Source organism: Cherax quadricarinatus, chromosome 38 (genome assembly GCF_038502225.1).
Source record: "Cherax quadricarinatus isolate ZL_2023a chromosome 38, ASM3850222v1, whole genome shotgun sequence".
Lineage (NCBI taxonomy): Eukaryota > Metazoa > Arthropoda > Malacostraca > Decapoda > Parastacidae > Cherax > Cherax quadricarinatus.
In genome coordinates this window covers 1303089-1322710 of record NC_091329.1, presented here as the reverse complement: position 1 = coordinate 1322710, position 19622 = coordinate 1303089, and the positions used below count along the sequence as shown (strand labels likewise).

Genomic DNA, 19622 nt, shown 5'->3' with positions numbered 1-19622 from the left:
AACACCTGACTTGTCTCCAGGTGTGTCCTCACTCTCCTCTCACAATGGTGACTTGATCAATGCTCGGGTCAGGTTCAAAATGTCAACAGCTTCCTTTCCAAATCACATTATCGAACAGCAGCAAATCTTAGGTAAATATAATGAGAACATAAGAATGGAGGAACACTGCAGAAAGCCTACTGGGCAAAACTAGACAAGTCCTTATCAAAGTCACCCAAATATTTGTCCAACCTTTACCCAAAGCTACACAAGACAATGTTGGTGGTAATGTGTCTACGGCAGTGTAAGAGGGAAGCAGCCAGAAAATGGAGGCATGGCTATATTGAGGTACATGGAACCCGAGGCCCCGGGAGCCACAGGTCGGGCCATTATTGCGAGGGAATAAAGAAAAGGACTGGCAGACAAGGCAACAGTTATCTGCTGTCTGGAGATGCAAGAGTTGAGCATCAGCATGCAAATACCCACCACCCCTTCCCTATTACCACTACACTACCACCACTACTACTATCACCATTACTACCACTGCAAATACCCACCACCCCTCCCCTATTACCACTACCACTATCACCATTACTACCACTGCAAATACCCACCACCCCTTCCCCTATTACCACTACCACCACCACCACTACTACTATCACCATTACTACCACTGCAAATACCCACCACCCCTTCCCCTACTACCACCACCACTACTACCATCACCATTACTACCACTACCTTCATCACTACTACCACCACCACCATCACTACTACCACTACTATTACCAGCACCACTACTACCACCCTACTACCACTACTACCACCATCACTACTACCACTACCACCACTGTGTCAACACTGTGACAACTAACATATCACAACAAAAACTCGACAATAAAACTATTAAAACAGCCACCAGCTCCTCGACATGCACACAAGAAGAATGGTTGAAAATCGGATGGAATTTGATGTAATCAGTCCCTCAGCCTAGAGTCGATGTAATCAGTCCCTCAGCCTAGAGTCGATGTAATCAGTCCCTCAGCCTAGAGTCGATGTAATCAGTCCCTCAGCCTAGAGTCGATATAATCAGTCCCTCAGCCTAGAGTCGATATAATTAGTCCCTCAGCCTAGAGTCGATGTAATCAGTCCATCAATCTTGATAAGAATACAGTATATGCGCGAAGAAGTGGCTTGTATACCACTGTGGGGCGAAACGTTTCCACAATAAAGATACCCAAGTGCTGCATATGTGTATAATTCATCAACTTGTAGGTTCTCTGAACCATATATCTACAAGAATATACATAATACCTTGTGAACGTAGGTGAAACACATGGTTCAACGCAGCTTAGAATTCACTAACACGAATATGATGATGATGATGATGATATTATAATAATAATAATAATAATAATAATAATAACAAGAATAATAATTTTATTTCTACATGTACAAGGTATACAGACCATAGCTAATATCAATAACATACTATTATATAGAAAGCCCTTTGTTATGTAGAGCATCTCCCGCAAATTAGATCAATTTTATCCCGGGATGCGACCCACACCAGTCGACTAACACCCAGGTACCTATTTTACTGCTAGGTGGCGATAGACAGTAGGTGTCTTAAGGAAACACGTCCTAATGTTTCCAACCGTACCGGGGATCGAACCACGGTACGGTTGGAGCAGAGTGCACTAGCAATCGAGCTACGACCTTAACAACCTTGACGACCTTAACGACTCCCGTGTCCAACAAAGGAACTATCAAGGACGCCTTATGACGTGGAATGAGACCAAATTAATTATTTATGAAAATACACAGACCGCTTTTATCGTTGTCACTAACACCATCGCTCAGAAGTGCGGACACTACAGCATTCTCATCAGTCTTGACAAACACGACGCTGTCCAATTTGAATATTGCTCTGACGTGAGGCTCACCAACCATTATCTGCTCTGTAGATAATGGTCCAGAGAATCGACAAGTTGGGTATCTTTATTGAGGAAACGTTTCTCCACACAGTGGCTTCATCAGTCCGTACAAAGGAGAATGGTGAAGAATAGGAGGAGTTTGAGGTAATCAGTCCCTCAGCTTTGTGTCGATGTAATCAGTCCATCAATCTTATATACTTATATACTGTACTGGACTGATCACATCGACTCAAGGCTGAGGGAATGATTACATCAAACTCCTCCTCTTCTCCACCATTCTCCGTTGTATGGACTGATGAAGCCACTGTGTGCAGAAACGTTTCCTCAATAAAGATACCCAAGTGCTGCACGTGTGTCTATCTGGTCTAGAATCACTTACCTTCATGCTACCTGTCTCCCGCCATTATATATAAAGTCACTCGCTGCCAAATACCTCCACTATGTCTGGAAGTGTACATAATTGGCTTGACCTATCCTTATGTTCTTATCTTACATGTGCCGTTAAGGCAGTACGTAGGAATAAGAGATAAGTAAGACATATGTGCAACAGTTAAGTAACATTATTCAGAAACGTTTCGCCTACACAGTAGGCCTCTTTCTGCTGCATCTTCTGTACTCGACTGAAGAAGCCTGCTGTGTAGGCGAAACGTTTCGGAATAAAGTCACCTGTTACATATATCTTACTTATCAACTTGTCTGTATTTTATACCATTATCATATTTACGTTGAAAAGAGAATGAGTGTAGAGAGAACAAATAAACGAGGAGGGATAGAAATAATATGGAAACGTAGCTTATTTAAATCTTATTAACATAGAAAGGTATAACAAGATTAATGTGGTATTGTGTATTATTAAAAATGTGTTAAGAAAGAGGGGCGTACACTATTTTTCTATTTTTTTTTTTTAGGATCAAGGCTCGTGTGTCCTTGAAGGTACGAGTCACCGTTACATTTTATATTTTATTCGACGTATGTCACATAATGAAAATTAAGACACTTGTGCAACATCTGGTTATCTTTATTGTAGACGTTTCGCCATCCAGTGGCTTTGTCACATACCCATATTGGCATTCTTTCCCGACCAGCGAACGTAATGGTTATGCTAGCACCTTGGTTCAGCCAGCCGATAACAAGGAAACCAGCAGAAACCACAAGAGTCATACTAGCCAGGTTGCAGTAGCAACCACAAGAGTCGTACTAGCCAGGTTGCAGCAGCAACCACAAGAGTCGTACTAGCCTGGTTGCAGCACAAACCACAAGAGTCGATGTGGTACACTTGTTAATCAACATTGGCAGACTTACCTCCAAGTCTGGTCGAAGGCAGTTCTTACCGTCTCTCTTGCTTGCAAAATTGCCTTTCTGTACATATCACTGCAAATATTGTACATATTTTTGCTTGCTGTTTGGTGAAGGAAATATGTGTTTATTCTCCATTGCCTTTTGTTCATTCCTGGTTTTTACACTGGTTATCGTGCGACAACCAGATGTACAGGCCACTAGACTACATCTGTGTTTGTAATAACTTTAACACCAGTACCAGCCCCAGGCCAGCCTGCTATGGGTATACACAATGCCCTGTGGACAGTGACTCACACGCTAACTTACATATAGTATTCTAAGCTATAAGAATAGTTGCTTCTTCCTAGTGGGTCCAGTAGGCTTACTGTTGTGCTCCTCTTCTTCCATGTTTCTTTGTAAGCCTCTGGTGATACGTGTGACAGAGGCTGGTATTCCCTAGCTGTGCCAGCCCACTGAAAATGAAAGTTTTTCTCACTGGACTTACCGCTCCTGCCATTATACTAACTACAACAACAACAACAACTACTACTACAGCTACTACTACCACCAGCACTACAACTACTGTTACTACTAGTGCTTCTACTGTTACTTCTACTATTATCACTCCCACCACTACTATCCCCTCCACCACTGCTACTACTACCACTACCACTATTGGCTTGTCTTATGGTATTTCTTAACCTAATCTGTCATTGAACTTTCTTCCTCTTCCTTGTTTCCTAATTGTCTTCTCCTCATTATCTGACTCAATTCTGACTTGATGATGGTCCGGGAAGGACCGAAACATCACATTTTCCTTTGATGTGAGTTCCTCGTGAACTACTGCAGCCAAGGACTTGTGACTTTTATACTTCTACAATACCATAGTCAATAATTTTATATATAATTATCAGTGTGTTCCAAAGAATATACCTGTATATGAATCACTGGGGACCAGGAGCTGAAACTCGACCCCTGCGACCCTAATTAGGAGAGGCGGGTGAGTACTGGAAGATGCTGGACACGGAACAACCACTGTGAAGGAACAGCTATTGTTTGTTTACCCCAACAGCCATCTTAAACAGTATGTTGGTAGGCAATAGCCATTCAGAGAGGTACTCGATACCTGCCACACGAGTGAGAAACAGAAGCCTGTTAAACGTTTTGCACTCTGGCAGGATTACTGGTCTGCGGCGAAATTATACACACGAGCACAAGAATAGTGGAACTCTGGGGCAGACCTACTGGTCCATGCTAGGAGGGTCCAACTCACACCCACTCAGTACACACACACCTTGTCTTTCTTAATTGTTCTTATTCCTATAATATTTCGTTTCCAATTTATTAGAACTGGGCAGAGAGCGGGCTGCGGGGGCGATGAAATCCGGGACCATTAAGGGATATACATATCCACCACCGCCCCTGTCATGAGATCACAGAGGTGATTTGACCTTAAAGAGCCTAGAATGTGGTTAATGATTCTCAAACATCTTGCATGCAGACTGTTGCAGCCTGGACGCAGACTGCTGCATCCCGGACGCAGACTGCTGCATCCCGGACGCAGACTGCTGCATCCCGGACGCAGACTGCTGCATCCCGGACGCAGACTGCTGCATCCCGGACGCAGACTGCTGCATCCCGGACGCAGACTGCTGCATCCCGGACGCAGACTGCTGCATCCCGGACGCAGACTGCTGCATCCCGGACGCAGACTGCTGCATCCCGGATGCAGACTGCTGCATCCTGGACGCGGACTGCTGCATCCCGGATGCAGACTGATGCATCCCGGACCCAGACTACTGCATCCCGGACTGCTGCATCCTGGACGCGGACTGCTGCACGCAGACTGCTGCATCCCGGACGCAGACTGCTGCATCCCGGACGCAGACTGCTGCATCCCGGATGCAGACTGCTGCATCCTGGACGCGGACTGCTGCATCCCGGACGCAGACTGCTGCATCCCGGACCCAGACTGCTGCATCCCGGACGCAGACTGCTGCATCCCGGACGCAGACTGCTGCATCCTGGACGCAGACTGCTGCATCCCGGACGCAGACTGCTGCATCCCGGACCCAGACTGCTGCATCCTAGACGCAGACTGCTGCATCCCGGACGGAGACTGCTGCATCCCGGACGCAGACTGCTGCATCCCGGACGCAGACTGCTGCATTCCGGACGCAGACTGCTGCATCCTGGACGCAGACTGCTGCATCCCGGACGCAGACTAATGCAAGCAGACCAATACATTTTACACTGCCTATTATTCAAGCACTTTTCTGGACGCTGGTGAAGGGCTTTTGATCGTAAAGAAAATTGAGTTACCCCTCTACATGGATGGAAAAATAAACACAAGCGTAGTACAATGTTATCCTTTATTGACAACGTTTCGCCCACATAGTGAGCTTTATCAAGTCACAAACAGATCTACCTGGGTGAAGAGTGCATGAGTATATATAGTGTGGAGAAGAATGTTGGGTAAGTTGTATTTGAGATGGTCCTGTACAGCCCACTGTGTGGGCGAAACGTAGTGAATGAAGGATTGCATTATACTCCATTTGCGTTTATTACATTAACTCAGCTCACCTCGCATCCCCAGGAGCTGCATGACCCCTGTGGGTCATGCAGCTCCAGGTTATAAAAAAGTTTGATTAAAATGTAGAAATTATGAACCCTGGGTGAAGCTGTACAAGCGAGAGCTTACGTGTTATTGGCTCCACAACTGACAGCTCAGCCAAAATTGACTCTGACACTGACTGCCTTCGCAATGGCCGAGGAGACAGGCAAAGCGAAGCCAATTACCAAAGAATGGCTTCAAGACACAGCCATTGTGACCACGACTGCAGCAGGCAATTAGTTGCCCTCGCAAACACTCGGCACAATTATTAGTAGCGAGGAAAGTGGCTTCTCCAAACACATACAAACAAACAACTACCAGCTTCACTACCTTGGTGAAGGTCTGAGACCACAACTACCAAGACAGCTTCACATTCACCGCCTTGGTGAAGGTCTGAGACCACTACTACCAAGACAGCTTCACACTCACTGCCTTGGTGAAGGTCTGAGACCACAACTACCAAGATCAGCTTCACACTCACCACCTTGGTGAAGGTCTGAGACCACAACTACCAAGACAGCTTCACACTCACCACCTTGGTGAAGGTCTGAGACCACAACTACCAAGACAGCTTCACACTCACCACCTTGGTGAAGGTCCGAGACCACAACTACCAAGATCAACTTCACACTTACCACCTTGGAGAAGGTCTTAAGCAACAAGGTCTGGTGTACACTACATACCCTCGTCTAACATCAGCCTGAAGACGCCCTGACAAGGTCAACTCTCAGTAGTACCAGTTCCTAGTAACCAGTAACCAGTGTACCAGTAGATGACTCACTACCAACCGTCTGTGTGAATCATGCTGACCATAGCAGGATTTCAAACACCCTCACCCGTAGGCACTATGGGTCAGTCGTAGTTAGGCAGCAGAGAGAGACAGGTCGGCTGTTTGTGCTTCCCCATACCTTCCGTTATATTATACGTACTACCAGCCTACGTGAGTATTCTTACCCCATCCACATATCGAAAACCCACATGACAAATGGTGGCACGCTTTTCTATTTATTTCATGACTACATATTTTGGCACCATCATTTACATTTCAGTACCATACTCTGATTCGTCTATATCTGTTTTCTGGACGTGAAGTTTTTCTTGTCTTGCTTGTGGAGATGCTGGACGAAGAATCCCTGTGTAGTGTTGGGACAGTTCCTGGTCTTTCTCCCTGCTGATCCACTCCTTCCCTGATAAGTGGTCTGTTTCCTGTTCCATTCTTCTGCTGATTCCTTCACCTTCACCTCTTCTCTCCCTTTCTGCATTTCGTTCCTCCTATGTACCATCTATAAGATGTACTGTGCTGAAGTGCGATATTCCTATCAGTGTGTGTGTGTGTGTGTGTGTGTGTGTGTGTGTTAGTTACCATTTTGTCCTAGGCACATGTCGATTAGACACTAGGCCTGTTAGCGTGTTAGTGTGTGTGTGTTAGTGAGTGTGTTAGTGTGTGTGTGAGAGAGAGTGTGAGAGTGAGAGTGAGAGAGTGAGTGTGTGAGAGTGAGTGAGTGAGTGAGTGAGTGAGTGAGTGAGTGAGTGTGTGTGTGTATATATATATATATATATATATATATATATATATATATATATATATATATATATATATATATATATATATAGGGAGGGACCACCTCCAGAACTGTTATAGGGACCCTCATCCTCAAAGAAAAGAATAAACTTGCTTCAGGGAAAACTCAAGGTTCTCCCTGAAGCTGTTTGAGAATTTTCTCCTACCACCCCCTATATTTTATATATATATATATATATAGTGTGTGTGTGTGTGTGTGTGTGTGTGTGTGTGTGTGTGTGTGTGTGTGTGTGTGTGTGTGTGTGTGTGTGTGCGTGTGTGTGTGTGCAGTTTTTTCTGAAGCCATGGGAAAAACCTGTATACTAAAACATTTTTAAACACGTGACTCTCTAGCTTACACGATGTTCATTCATAAACAAGATGGTAGGAAAAACAAGACGAAAGCTAGACGAAGATGAGACACAGAGCAAATGAACAATACTAAATAACACAAGACACATGTGGAGTGGTCTGAGACACTGGACATATATGGAGTGGTCTGAGATACTGGACATATATGGAGTGGTCTGAGATACTGGACATATGTGGAGTGGTCTGTGACACTGGACATATATGGAGTGGTCTGAGATACTGGACATATATGGAGTGGTCTGTGACACTGGACATATATGGAGTGGTCTGAGATACTGGACATATGTGGAGTGGTCTGTGACACTGGGCATATATGGAGTTTACCTGGAGAGAGTTCCGGGGGTCAACGCCCCCGCGGCCCGGTCTGTGACCAGGCCTCCTGGTGGATCAGAGCCTGATCAACCAGGCTGTTGCTGCTGGCTGCACGCAAACCAACGTACGAGCCACAGCCCGGCTGGTCAGAAACCGACTTTAGGTGCTTGTCCAGTGCCAGCTTGAAGACTGCCAGGGGTCTGTTGGTAATCCCCCTTATGTATGCTGGGAGGCAGTTGAACAGTCTCGGGCCCCTGACACTTATTGTATGGTCTCTTAACGTGCTAGTGACACCCCTGCTTTTCATTGGGGGGATGTTGCATCGTCTGCCAAGTCTTTTGCTTTCGTAGTGAGTGATTTTCGTGTGCAAGTTCGGTACTAGTCCCTCTAGGATTTTCCAGGTGTATATAATCATGTATCTCTCCCGCCTGCGTTCCAGGGAATACAGGTTTAGGAACCTCAAGCGCTCCCAGTAATTGAGGTGTTTTATCTCCGTTATGCGCGCCGTGAAGGTTCTCTGTACATTTTCTAGGTCAGCAATTTCACCTGCCTTGAAAGTTGCTGTTAGTGTGCAGCAATATTCCAGCCTAGATAGAACAAGTGACCTGAAGAGTGTCATCATGGGCTTGGCCTCCCTAGTTTTGAAGGTTCTCATTATCCATCCTGTCATTTTTCTAGCAGATGCGATTGATACATTGTTATGGTCCTTGAAGGTGAGATCCTCCGACATGATCACTCCCAGGTCTTTGACGTTGGTGTTTCGCTCTATTTTGTATCCAGAATTTGTTTTGTACTCTGATGAAGATTTAATTTCCTCGTGTTTACCATATCTGAGTAATTGAAATTTCTCATCGTTGAACTTCATATTGTTTTCTGCAGCCCACTGAAAGATTTGGTTGATGTCCGCCTGGAGCCTTGCAGTGTCTGCAATGGAAGACACTCTCATGCAGATTCGGGTGTCATCTGCAAAGGAAGACACGGTGCTGTGGCTGACATCCTTGTCTATGTCGGATATGAGGATGAGGGACAAGATGGGAGCGAGTACTGTGCCTTGTGGAACAGAGCTTTTCACCGTAGCTGCCTTGGACTTTACTCTGTTGACGACTACTCTCTGTGTTCTGTTAGTGAGGAAATTATAGATCCATCGACCGACTTTTCCTGTGGTCTGAGATACTGGACATATATGGAGTGGTCTGAGATACTGGACATATGTGGAGTGATCAGAGATACTGGACATATGTGGAGTGGTCTGAGATACTGGACATATGTGGAGAGGTCTGAGATACTGGACATATGTGGAGTGGTCTGAGATACTGGACATATGTGGAGTGGTCTGTGACACTGGACATATATGGAGTGGTCTGAGATACTGGACATATATAGTGGTCTGAGATACCGGACATATATGGAGTGGTCTGAGATACTGGACATATATGGAGTGGTCTGAGATACTGGACATATGTGGAGTGGTCTGTGACACTGGACATATATGGAGTGGTCTGAGATACTGGACATATATGGAGTGGTCTGAGATACTGGACATATATGGAGTGGTCTGAGATACTGGACATATATGGAGTGGTCTGAGACACTGAACATATATGGAGTGGTCTGAGATACTGGACATATGTGGAGTGGTCTGTGACACTGGACATATATGGAGTGGTCTGAGATACTGGACATATATGGAGTGGACTGAGATACTGGACATATATGGAGTGGTCTGAGATACTGGACATATATGGAGTGGTCTGAGAAACTGGACACATATGGAGTGGTCTGAGACACTGGGCATATATGGAGTGGTCTGAGATACTGGACATATATGGAGTGGTCTGAGATACTGGACATATGTGGAGTGGTCTGAGATACTGGACATATATGGAGTGGTCTGAGATACTGGACATATGTGGAGTGGTCTGTGACACTGGACATATATGGAGTGGTCTGAGATACTGGACATATGTGGAGTGGTCTGAGATACTGGACATATATGGAGTGGTCTGAGACACTGGACATATATGGAGTGGTCTGTGACACTAGACATATATGGAGTGGTCTGAGATGCTGGACATATGTGGAGTGATCTGTGACACTGGACATATATGGAGTGGTCTGAGATACTGGACATATGTGGAGTGGTCTGTGACACTGGACATATATGGAGTGGTCTGAGATCCTGGACATATGTGGAGTGGTCTGTGACACATGATTCCTCAAATTCCCATTGACATTTGTTGAAGAATGTCTTGTAGACGGCATCAATAAATCGTCAATAAGGGGGTTCAACTCCCCAAGAGCGCCATCAATGACGGGGGTTCAACTCCCCAAGAGCGCCATCAATGACGGGGGTTCAACTCCCCAAGAGCGCCATCAATGACGGGGGTTCAACTCCCCAAGAGCGCCATCAATGACGGGGGTTCAATTCCCCAAGAGCGCCATCAATGACGGGGGTTCAACTCCCCAAGAGCGCAGTCAATAAGAGATCTGAATCACCGATGATAATAATAATAATAATAATAATAATAATAATTCAATCATTTTTTTCAAGATTCCTACAAGCAGGTTCTGACAATGTCTATCTTCCAGTGTCGCTCGTGACACTGTCTTTCAATGTCAGTGGTTGTGACACTGTCGTCTAGTGACAGTGCTTGTGACACTTACTCAGTGTCAATGCCTGTAACACTGCTTCCAGTGTCAGTGCTTGTGACACTGTCTTCCAGTGTCACAGGCTGAGACACAGGAGTCTCCTTGAGTAACACTAGCAAGAGGACACTGTGGAAAGTCTGATAAACACAGTAATGTAGAAGCAAGTTGAGATGCCTTGACTTTGCAGTCATGCCATGATCTGTTGTACCGATACGCAACACAACCAGTGTAAACGACAGCGCTTTTCTTGTTTTGTTAACTATAATAACAGCTGATAGGATGAATGGAAATGCAGCCAGACAACACCTCACAAGAAGCAACAGACTCGCCTTATAGCATTCCACCTACTCACTCGTTACAGCATGTGAGGATGGGTGTTCAACAAGGACATGGCGAAGGTTAGCGTAACAGTGCTTCTCCAGAGCTTGTACACTGGTTAAAACACTAGTGGACTGTAGTTACCACTGTGGAGCAGTCTTCCTACGGCCACATCATTATTAGTATACGTACTAGCAACAACAATACCGGCAAACTGTGGAATAAAGACACTTTGTTAAGAACAAAAAAGGCACAATACCGTGACTGGAACAATACACGAATAACCCGCACATAGCAGAGAGAAGCTTATGACGACGTCATCGTCGTCTCCTATGTGTGGATTATTTGTGTAGTTTAAGAGACGTTTCGCCCTCTTGGGGACACCTGGTGTAGTCCAAGGGACACCTAGAGTAAGCCTAGACAGGTCCTTCTCACATTAAAACTTACTCATATGTCTAACATATCCTTGAACTGCCTACAATACTTGATTCAAAGACGCTACTTGTTTGTTTGTTCCGCTCATCAACAAACTCTATTGCCAACCCAATACTAAGTTCTGAATCTGAATTCATCTTGCATGAAATCCATTGCTTCGAGGTTTTTCTAATATATCCTCATCACCTTAATTATGTCGCACTGTGAAGGCTTACTCAGCCCTGTAACAACTTCAGAGAGTATTACCAAGGCTGGCTCCTCCTCGGGACCCCTCAAGGAAGGTTCCTTGATGTTGGTGAGGGGCTCTTGATTTAGGGAATTGGATCTGTGCTCCAGTTCCCCGAATTAAGCCTGAATGCCTTCCACATCCCCCCCCAGGCGCTGTATAATCCTCTGGGTTTAGCGCTTCCCCTTGATTATAATAATAATAATAATCCTCGGGAAAATTAATGAATAGAAAAAAAATAAATAATTCACAAAGATAAACACGTTATTATTTAGCAATGCAAATATAAAACATTAAAAAATGAAAGTGTATCCTACTTGAAAGAAAAATGAAAATATTTTTTATTATCACACTGGCCGATTCCCACCAAGGCAGGGTGGCCCGAAAAAGAAAAACTTTCACCATCATTCACTCCATCACTGTCTTGCCAGAAGGGTGCTTTACACTACAGTTTTTAAACTGCAACATTAACACCCCTCCTTCAACGCTAATATGTACAAGTAAACTGGGGTGTCTGGTTGATGTTGACACTGTCTTGTAGAAATTGTAGCCGTTGATGATGATGTGGGGGGGAGGGGTCACAGGTGTTGAGTGACAACCCAACGACTAGTTCTTCAGGGTCAATAGCCTTGAATAGTCAGTCCAGATGACAGGAACGCAGGTTCTTTACCACTGCAAAGATGAGGAGTAGTGTCCTGTACAATTAATCAGGTAGGTAGATTATAAGGTGACGTCCCAAGACCGTTTCAGTCCGTCTCCTTCAACACTTCTCGTTGGTTGGCAGGTGACCCGATCTGTCATTCCAAGCTGGAAAGAGAGACAGGTTTGTAGATGAATGGTTCAGAGAACCGACATGTTGGTAAATTAGACACATGTGCAACTCTTGGGTATCTTTATTGAGGAAACGTTTCGCCACACAGTGGCTTCATCAGTCCATACAAAGGAGAATCTTGAAGAACAGGAGGAGAATGAGGTAATCAGTCCCTCAACCTTGAGTCGATGTGGTCAGTCCATCAATCTTGAATAGAATACGGCATACGTGCTGAGAAGGAGCTTATAAACCGTTGGCAGGAGAGGTGTAGCAGTCATAGGTCGTGTAACATTTGTTCAATGTTGAAGTAGGTCGTGCCCAAGAATTAGGCAAGCGAAGAATTCCCAAGTATTAAGATCCCAAGAAGTTGCAGTGTCTGACAGGTTTGAAGAATTGAGACACTTATGCAACACATGGGAATCTTTATTGAAGAAACGTTTCGCCACACAGTGGCTTCATCAGTCCAATACAAAGTAGAAATGGGTAAGGAGAGTAGAAGTATGAGGTAATCAGTCCCTCAACCTGGATACGATGTGTTCAGTCCATCACTCTTGTAGTAAGTGCAGCATAGGGCCAGAGAGGTGGCTTATATACTGCGGTGAGATGAGTTGAAGCAGGAGGAGGCGGGATCTTAGTGGGACCTGCCACTAATGTAAGTAGGTCATCGTCCAAAGGTTTGGGCAAGCGTTGAAGTCTTTGTACCAAGATTCCATGATGTTGCAGTGTCTGACAGATGTGATGAATGGTTTTGAAAACCGACAAGTTGAAGAATTGAGACACTTATGCAACACATGGGAATCTTTATTGAAGAAACGTTTCGCCACACAGTGGCTTCATCAGTCCAATACAAAGTAGAAATGGGTAAGGAGAGTAGAAGTATGAGGTAATCAGTCCCTCAACCTGGATACGATGTGTTCAGTCCATCACTCTTGTAGTAAGTGCAGCATAGGGCCAGAGAGGTGGCTTATATACTGCGGTGAGATGAGTTGAAGCAGGAGGAGGCGGGATCTTAGTGGGACCTGCCACTAATGTAAGTAGGTCATCGTCCAAAGGTTTGGGCAAGCGTTGAAGTCTTTGTACCAAGATTCCATGATGTTGCAGTGTCTGACAGATGTGATGAATGGTTTTGAAAACCTTACCCATTTCTACTTTGTATTGGACTGATGAAGCCACTGTGTGGCGAAACGTTTCTTCAATAAAGATTCCCATGTGTTGCATAAGTGTCTCAATTCTTCAACTTGTCGGTTTTCAAAACCATTCATCACATCTGTCAGACACTGCAACATCATGGAATCTTGGTACAAAGACTTCAACGCTTGCCCAAACCTTTGGACGATGACCTACTTACATTAGTGGCAGGTCCCACTAAGATCCCGCCTCCTCCTGCTTCAACTCATCTCACCACAGTATATAAGCCACCTCTCTGGCCCTATGCTGCACTTACTACAAGAGTGATGGACTGAACACATCGTATCCAGGTTGAGGGACTGATTACCTCATACTTCTACTCTCCTTACCCATTTCTACTTTGTATTGGACTGATGAAGCCACTGTGTGGCGAAACGTTTCTTCAATAAAGATTCCCATGTGTTGCATAAGTGTCTCAATTCTTCAACTTGTCGGTTTTCAAAACCATTCATCACATCTGACAGGTTTGCCTAATTCTTGGGCACGACCTACTTCAACATTGAACAAATGTTACACGACCTATGACTGCTACACCTCTCCTGCCAACGGTTTATAAGCTCCTTCTCAGCACGTATGCCGTATTCTATTCAAGATTGATGGACTGACCACATCGACTCAAGGTTGAGGGACTGATTACCTCATTCTCCTCCTGTTCTTCAAGATTCTCCTTTGTATGGACTGATGAAGCCACTGTGTGGCGAAACGTTTCCTCAATAAAGATACCCAAGAGTTGCACATGTGTCTAATTTACCAACATGTCGGTTCTCTGAACCATTCATCTACAAACCTGTCAGACACTGCAACTTCTTGGGATCTTAATACTTGGGAATTCTTCGCTTGCCTAATTCTTGGGCACGACCTACTTCAACATTGAACAAATGTTACACGACCTATGACTGCTACACCTCTCCTGCCAACGGTTTATAAGCTCCTTCTCAGCACGTATGCCGTATTCTATTCAAGATTGATGGACTGACCACATCGACTCAAGGTTGAGGGACTGATTACCTCATTCTCCTCCTGTTCTTCAAGATTCTCCTTTGTATGGACTGATGAAGCCACTGTGTGGCGAAACGTTTCCTCAATAAAGATACCCAAGAGTTGCACATGTGTCTAATTTACCAGAGAGACAGGTTACCCACTGCTTAAGAAATCACTCTCCATAAGTGCAAGATACTTAAAAAAGGTGGTGATTATCGAAAAGTCTCATGGGGAGCTTAAAACTGAAAAGACCAAGTTTATTATTGGTCAAAAGTAAAGCTTTCAACTAATATCCACTAGAATAGGAGCAGAGGCTTTTACTTACAGTTGTGCTGAGAGCTGTGAGTCGAGTGATTACTGTTTGGCAGGAGCCCCACGCGTCACCTTTCGGGGTGGGGAGAAAGGGGGGGGGGGGATAGCGGGAGCTAGACTGACCCTGCCTTAACAAGCAGCCGGCAATCAAACTATTGTTACCATATACTCGCTCGCTACTCCTATCTGTTGAACTTTTCACTCACACGCACACTTGTACACCTCATTCATATCTCCCCCTCACTGTACGTCTGTCAGGATCGTAGGTTATGAGTTTTAATAATCGTAAGATTCCTTATTCACTGGATTAACTTTATCTCTCCAGAAAGACATGCATGCAACGTCAAGTAACTTTATTAAGGAAACAATTCGCCCACCAGAAGGTAGGCTGGACCGCAAGTTACACGGGATCTTCACGACTACACCACCACACCTTTGTCATCCTTGTGTGTGTTCTCCAGTGAGTTTACATATTATTTCTGTGGTACGGAGACCAAAACTCCCTACCATAGTCCGAATGAGGCCTTAACACTGATGTATAGAACTGTAGTATAATCTTACTTACACTTCAACATGGATTCTAATGTCTTTTCTGCTAACATTTAAGACACTGCTGTATTAACTTCAGGTTTCTGCTAACCAGGACTCCTAAGACCTTTTTCACAGTCTGCCATGAGTTAATAAAAACATAATAACATAAGACTGGAGGAACACTGCAGCAGGCCTACTGGCCCTTGATGTTTTACAGAAGTTACTTCGATGTTTCAATCTTGTCTGGACGTTGCATACATTGTCAGGAAAAGGACACATCAGTCACCAACCCAGCTACCTTCAAGCCTCGTGAAGGAGAGGAAAAAGCTGGGTTGGCCCTGAGAAAAAATACAGACTATAGCTAACTGTTATATAGAACATAAGGTGACCCTCCTTCAGGAGTCAAATGCGGCTCATCATCTGACCGTGTCAGGACAGTGGTCCTGATAAATAAAGCTCCTTCCTTAAGTGGAAGTGACCTGATTAGGTGGGTCATTGGGCTAATCCGGGGAAAGGGGACATGGGTCAGCTTCGCATGGGTCAGTAGGCCTGTTGCAGTGTTCCTACTTTCTTATGTTCTTAACTGCCATATGTATTATTGTAGTTTCACACTGCCAGGGTTACCATCACAGAATAAGGTGGCCGCACACTGAGTGTTCCTAGCAGGCAATACACAGATTAGCGTAGCCGCACACAACGGGTGTTCCCCTATGTAACTCTCACAGAGAATAAGGGTGGCCGCACACTGAGGGCGCTGCAGCCGCTAGACCGGATCTCAGATATCAGACTACATCCACAGATGACTTCCTTTTAATTAATATAATCGACTAGAGTAATCACTTTCACTTGGCCCATGGGTCAATCACTGCACCGGTTCACCATTATTCACAAATCACTGATTCAATAACTCTTCCATTTTTCACCGTATATAATATTCTTAGTAAAATAAATGGATCAGACAGGGGTTAAGGGATCAAGGTGGATCATCAGAAAAACTTCATAAATGCTTCTAATATCTATTGGACACTTCAACTAGTCCGAGAGTTTATTCTTATCAAGATATGTATAAAAAATATATGTATATTCTCCACCTGAGATTTTTTTTTTAAGTTAAGTACGCCACTGAATATTAAGAGGAAGAAGGTGCCAATGGGTAAATTGGACTGGTAGTCTTTAATATTCACAGTAAAATCTCCCGGTCTCTTGTCAAAGTTAGGTAGACACAGATGCAAGTAATGTGACATTTTATTGTGGCAACGTTTCGCTCTCCAGGAGCTTGAGGAGCTTTGTGTTGCAGAGGTCTGGGTACAGCTCAGACATCTGCAACACAACTGTCCTAAAAGATTTTGTTAAGTTATGCCATGAATTAAGAAAAGATTCTGGACTTCACCTTACGAAACAGACAAAGTAAATATGATAGTAATTATAGACAAGGTAGATTATAGTGGAAAAAATGAACATTTTATTAGAAGACGTAGGAACTTACGTGCCTCTTAACCCTCAGCTAAGTCATCAGATATGTACTGGTACATATATCAGAGTTTTAACCAATAAGAAATGCCTTAGTGGATGGGTCTACTGAAACCCCAGAGTAGATAATGGCAGCACTTAAAAGTAATTACATCAGGTAGTTGAAATTTGTTCAGTCCCACATTCCCTTTAGCTAGGCAGGGCCTCATAGCTGAACGAATTTTATGGTCAGCCGGAGGTGGAAGTTACAGTGTCCGTGCTCTGAAGCAAGGGTGGAGATATATTGCACTTTTCTAAATGTAGTGTTGGCACGCCACTGGCAAGACAGTGATGGGGTGAGTGATGGTGGAAGTGCTTCTTCTTTGTCGGGTCACCCTGCCTCGGTGGGAAACAACCGACGCATTAATACAAAAAAAATAAAAAATAAATTTTCTGATACTAGTCAACTAGATTTTGATGTATTATCTTGAATAGCTAAAACTGGCTTGTTGCCCAGTTCTACGTAGTCTCCCATGCGCAAAAAAAAAAAATGTTTATCGATATAAGGCTGGGAAAGAGTAAACCCAACTCTCCTATAGCCTTGGTATCCTGTAACTCATGTAGACTAGAGTAGTCAGTTTCTGTCATGTATAAAAAGAGAGACAAGGTGCAGCTGGTTCATGGGCAGCGTACCCCAAGAAGGGCGCCAGACTATGGGCATCTTGCCCCTTATAATGCCGTCTTTCATTAAAGTCAACCCAACGATGGCCACGACAGCAATATATTGGTCATGTATTATTCAACACGCCCGCCTGGCACCGTGCATTCTTCCTGCGCTACCACTGAGCTACCTACCACCGTGTATGTTGGCACTACCACCATTCTTCCTGCGCTACCACTGAGCTACCTACCACCGTGTATGTTGGCACTACCACCATTCTTCCTGCGATACCACTCGGCTACCTGCCACCATGTATTTTGGCACTAGGAGGTACAGGATGGCAGGGTCTACATGCAGTGGGTACAGGACCTGCCTGTGGTAGGTACAGGACCTGTCTGTGGTAGGTACAGGACCTGCCTGTGGTAGGTACAGGACCTGTCTGTGGTAGGTACAGGACCTGCCTGTGGTAGATAAAAAACCTGTCTGCAGTAAGCACAGGACCTGCCTGTGGTAGGTACAGGACCTGCCTACAGTAAGCACAGGACCTGCCTGTGGTAGGTACAGGACCTGCCTACAGTAAGCACAGGACTGGGGTAATGCCAGAAACAGCACTCACTCTCCTCCCTTGATTCTGTCCATCCCCAGATTTCACTCGTCATTATCACTAACATTTGTGCAATTGTCAGAGCTGCAGGTCTTCTGATAACATCGAACCGTCGTTTGAATTAAAGGAGGCTGTGAAGAATGTACATAGCGTGGGTTGTCAAGGGTGCAGGGCGGCTCTGAGCCAATGGACAGCGGCCAGCGACACACATGAGACACATGATTATGACCCATAATACCTGCAAGACAAGGATGATTATCACATGAAATTTGGCCCTAATATTGATTGTGTTGGTGGCCGGTGGGCAGGGAACAATGAGGAGGAGCCCCACATCTAAGATATTTTTTCTCTCCGGCACTTTCGTTCACCTACGCCCGCATCTCACCTTCACTCTACCACCTCCGTAACGTCCCAATAAAAATGACAAGGTGTTCATTGTTTCTAAATATAGTGTCATTATTTTCAAGGCTTGCTGAAGCCCGTAGCGATCATACGTGGAGTGGCTGAGTGTATGGTTGGCTCAGTACACGCTCCAGCAGCCAGTGAATTGATATTGTAGTGCAATTGTTGTGTGGGCGAGAGGTAAAGGAAGCACTTTCACATGACCACAACAAGATCATTACATCTTGGTTGTGAGCTCCGGCAAAGTGGAGAAGTTGTGTGTGGGCGCTGAGAGAGCTTCCTCGGGATAATCTCCTTCCCCGTGGCCATAACCAGTGCCCATTGTCGCGTCACAGTAATATCACGCGTGTGAGGCTAACAACGCTGCCAACACAGCTTGTGGTGGGCGTTCCCCACACACCCCCTTCTTCCACTACACCTGCAACCATCACCACCACCTCCTCTCACTACCTTTTCGCTGTCCCCATCAGTCCGCCACTTCCTGACGGGGGTGCCTCCACCACGTGCGTGTCAGAGTGTGTCTACACCGTAAATGATAAACGCCACTACAATCCTCCCAGGCCGCCATCACCTGAAGGAGGTGCCAAGGTGCGTCCAGCCTGACTCACAGTCAAACACTATTACTACACACATCATACACTCACTAACATATTTACGTACCCTCGCCAACTCACAATGAACTGCAATCTTCCCCTCCTTCAACCACCTTGGTAATTAATGCCTTCACCTCGTAAACAATTCTAACCTCGTCAGGAACCACACTGAAGCCCATCATCTAACAATAAAGTAACCAATAAACTACCCAAAAAAGGAAGCAACGCAATAGTTTCCGGCCAGCACGAAAACGTCTTTTGTTTGTCTTAAATACAATTCCTTAAGAAGTTTACGAGCTTCAAGGTTACTTAAATTTATGCAGCTAACACACACACACACACACACACACACACACACACACACACACACACACACATATATATATATATATGCAATATGATCACGTTA

General features: G+C 44.9%; 1 protein-coding gene across 1 annotated transcript in view; it reads right to left on the bottom strand.

The window, feature by feature from the left end:
• LOC128692936 (interaptin) overlaps positions 1-19622 on the bottom strand; it is a 153365-nt gene that overhangs the window by 68946 nt on the left and 64797 nt on the right. The window lies entirely within an intron of this gene.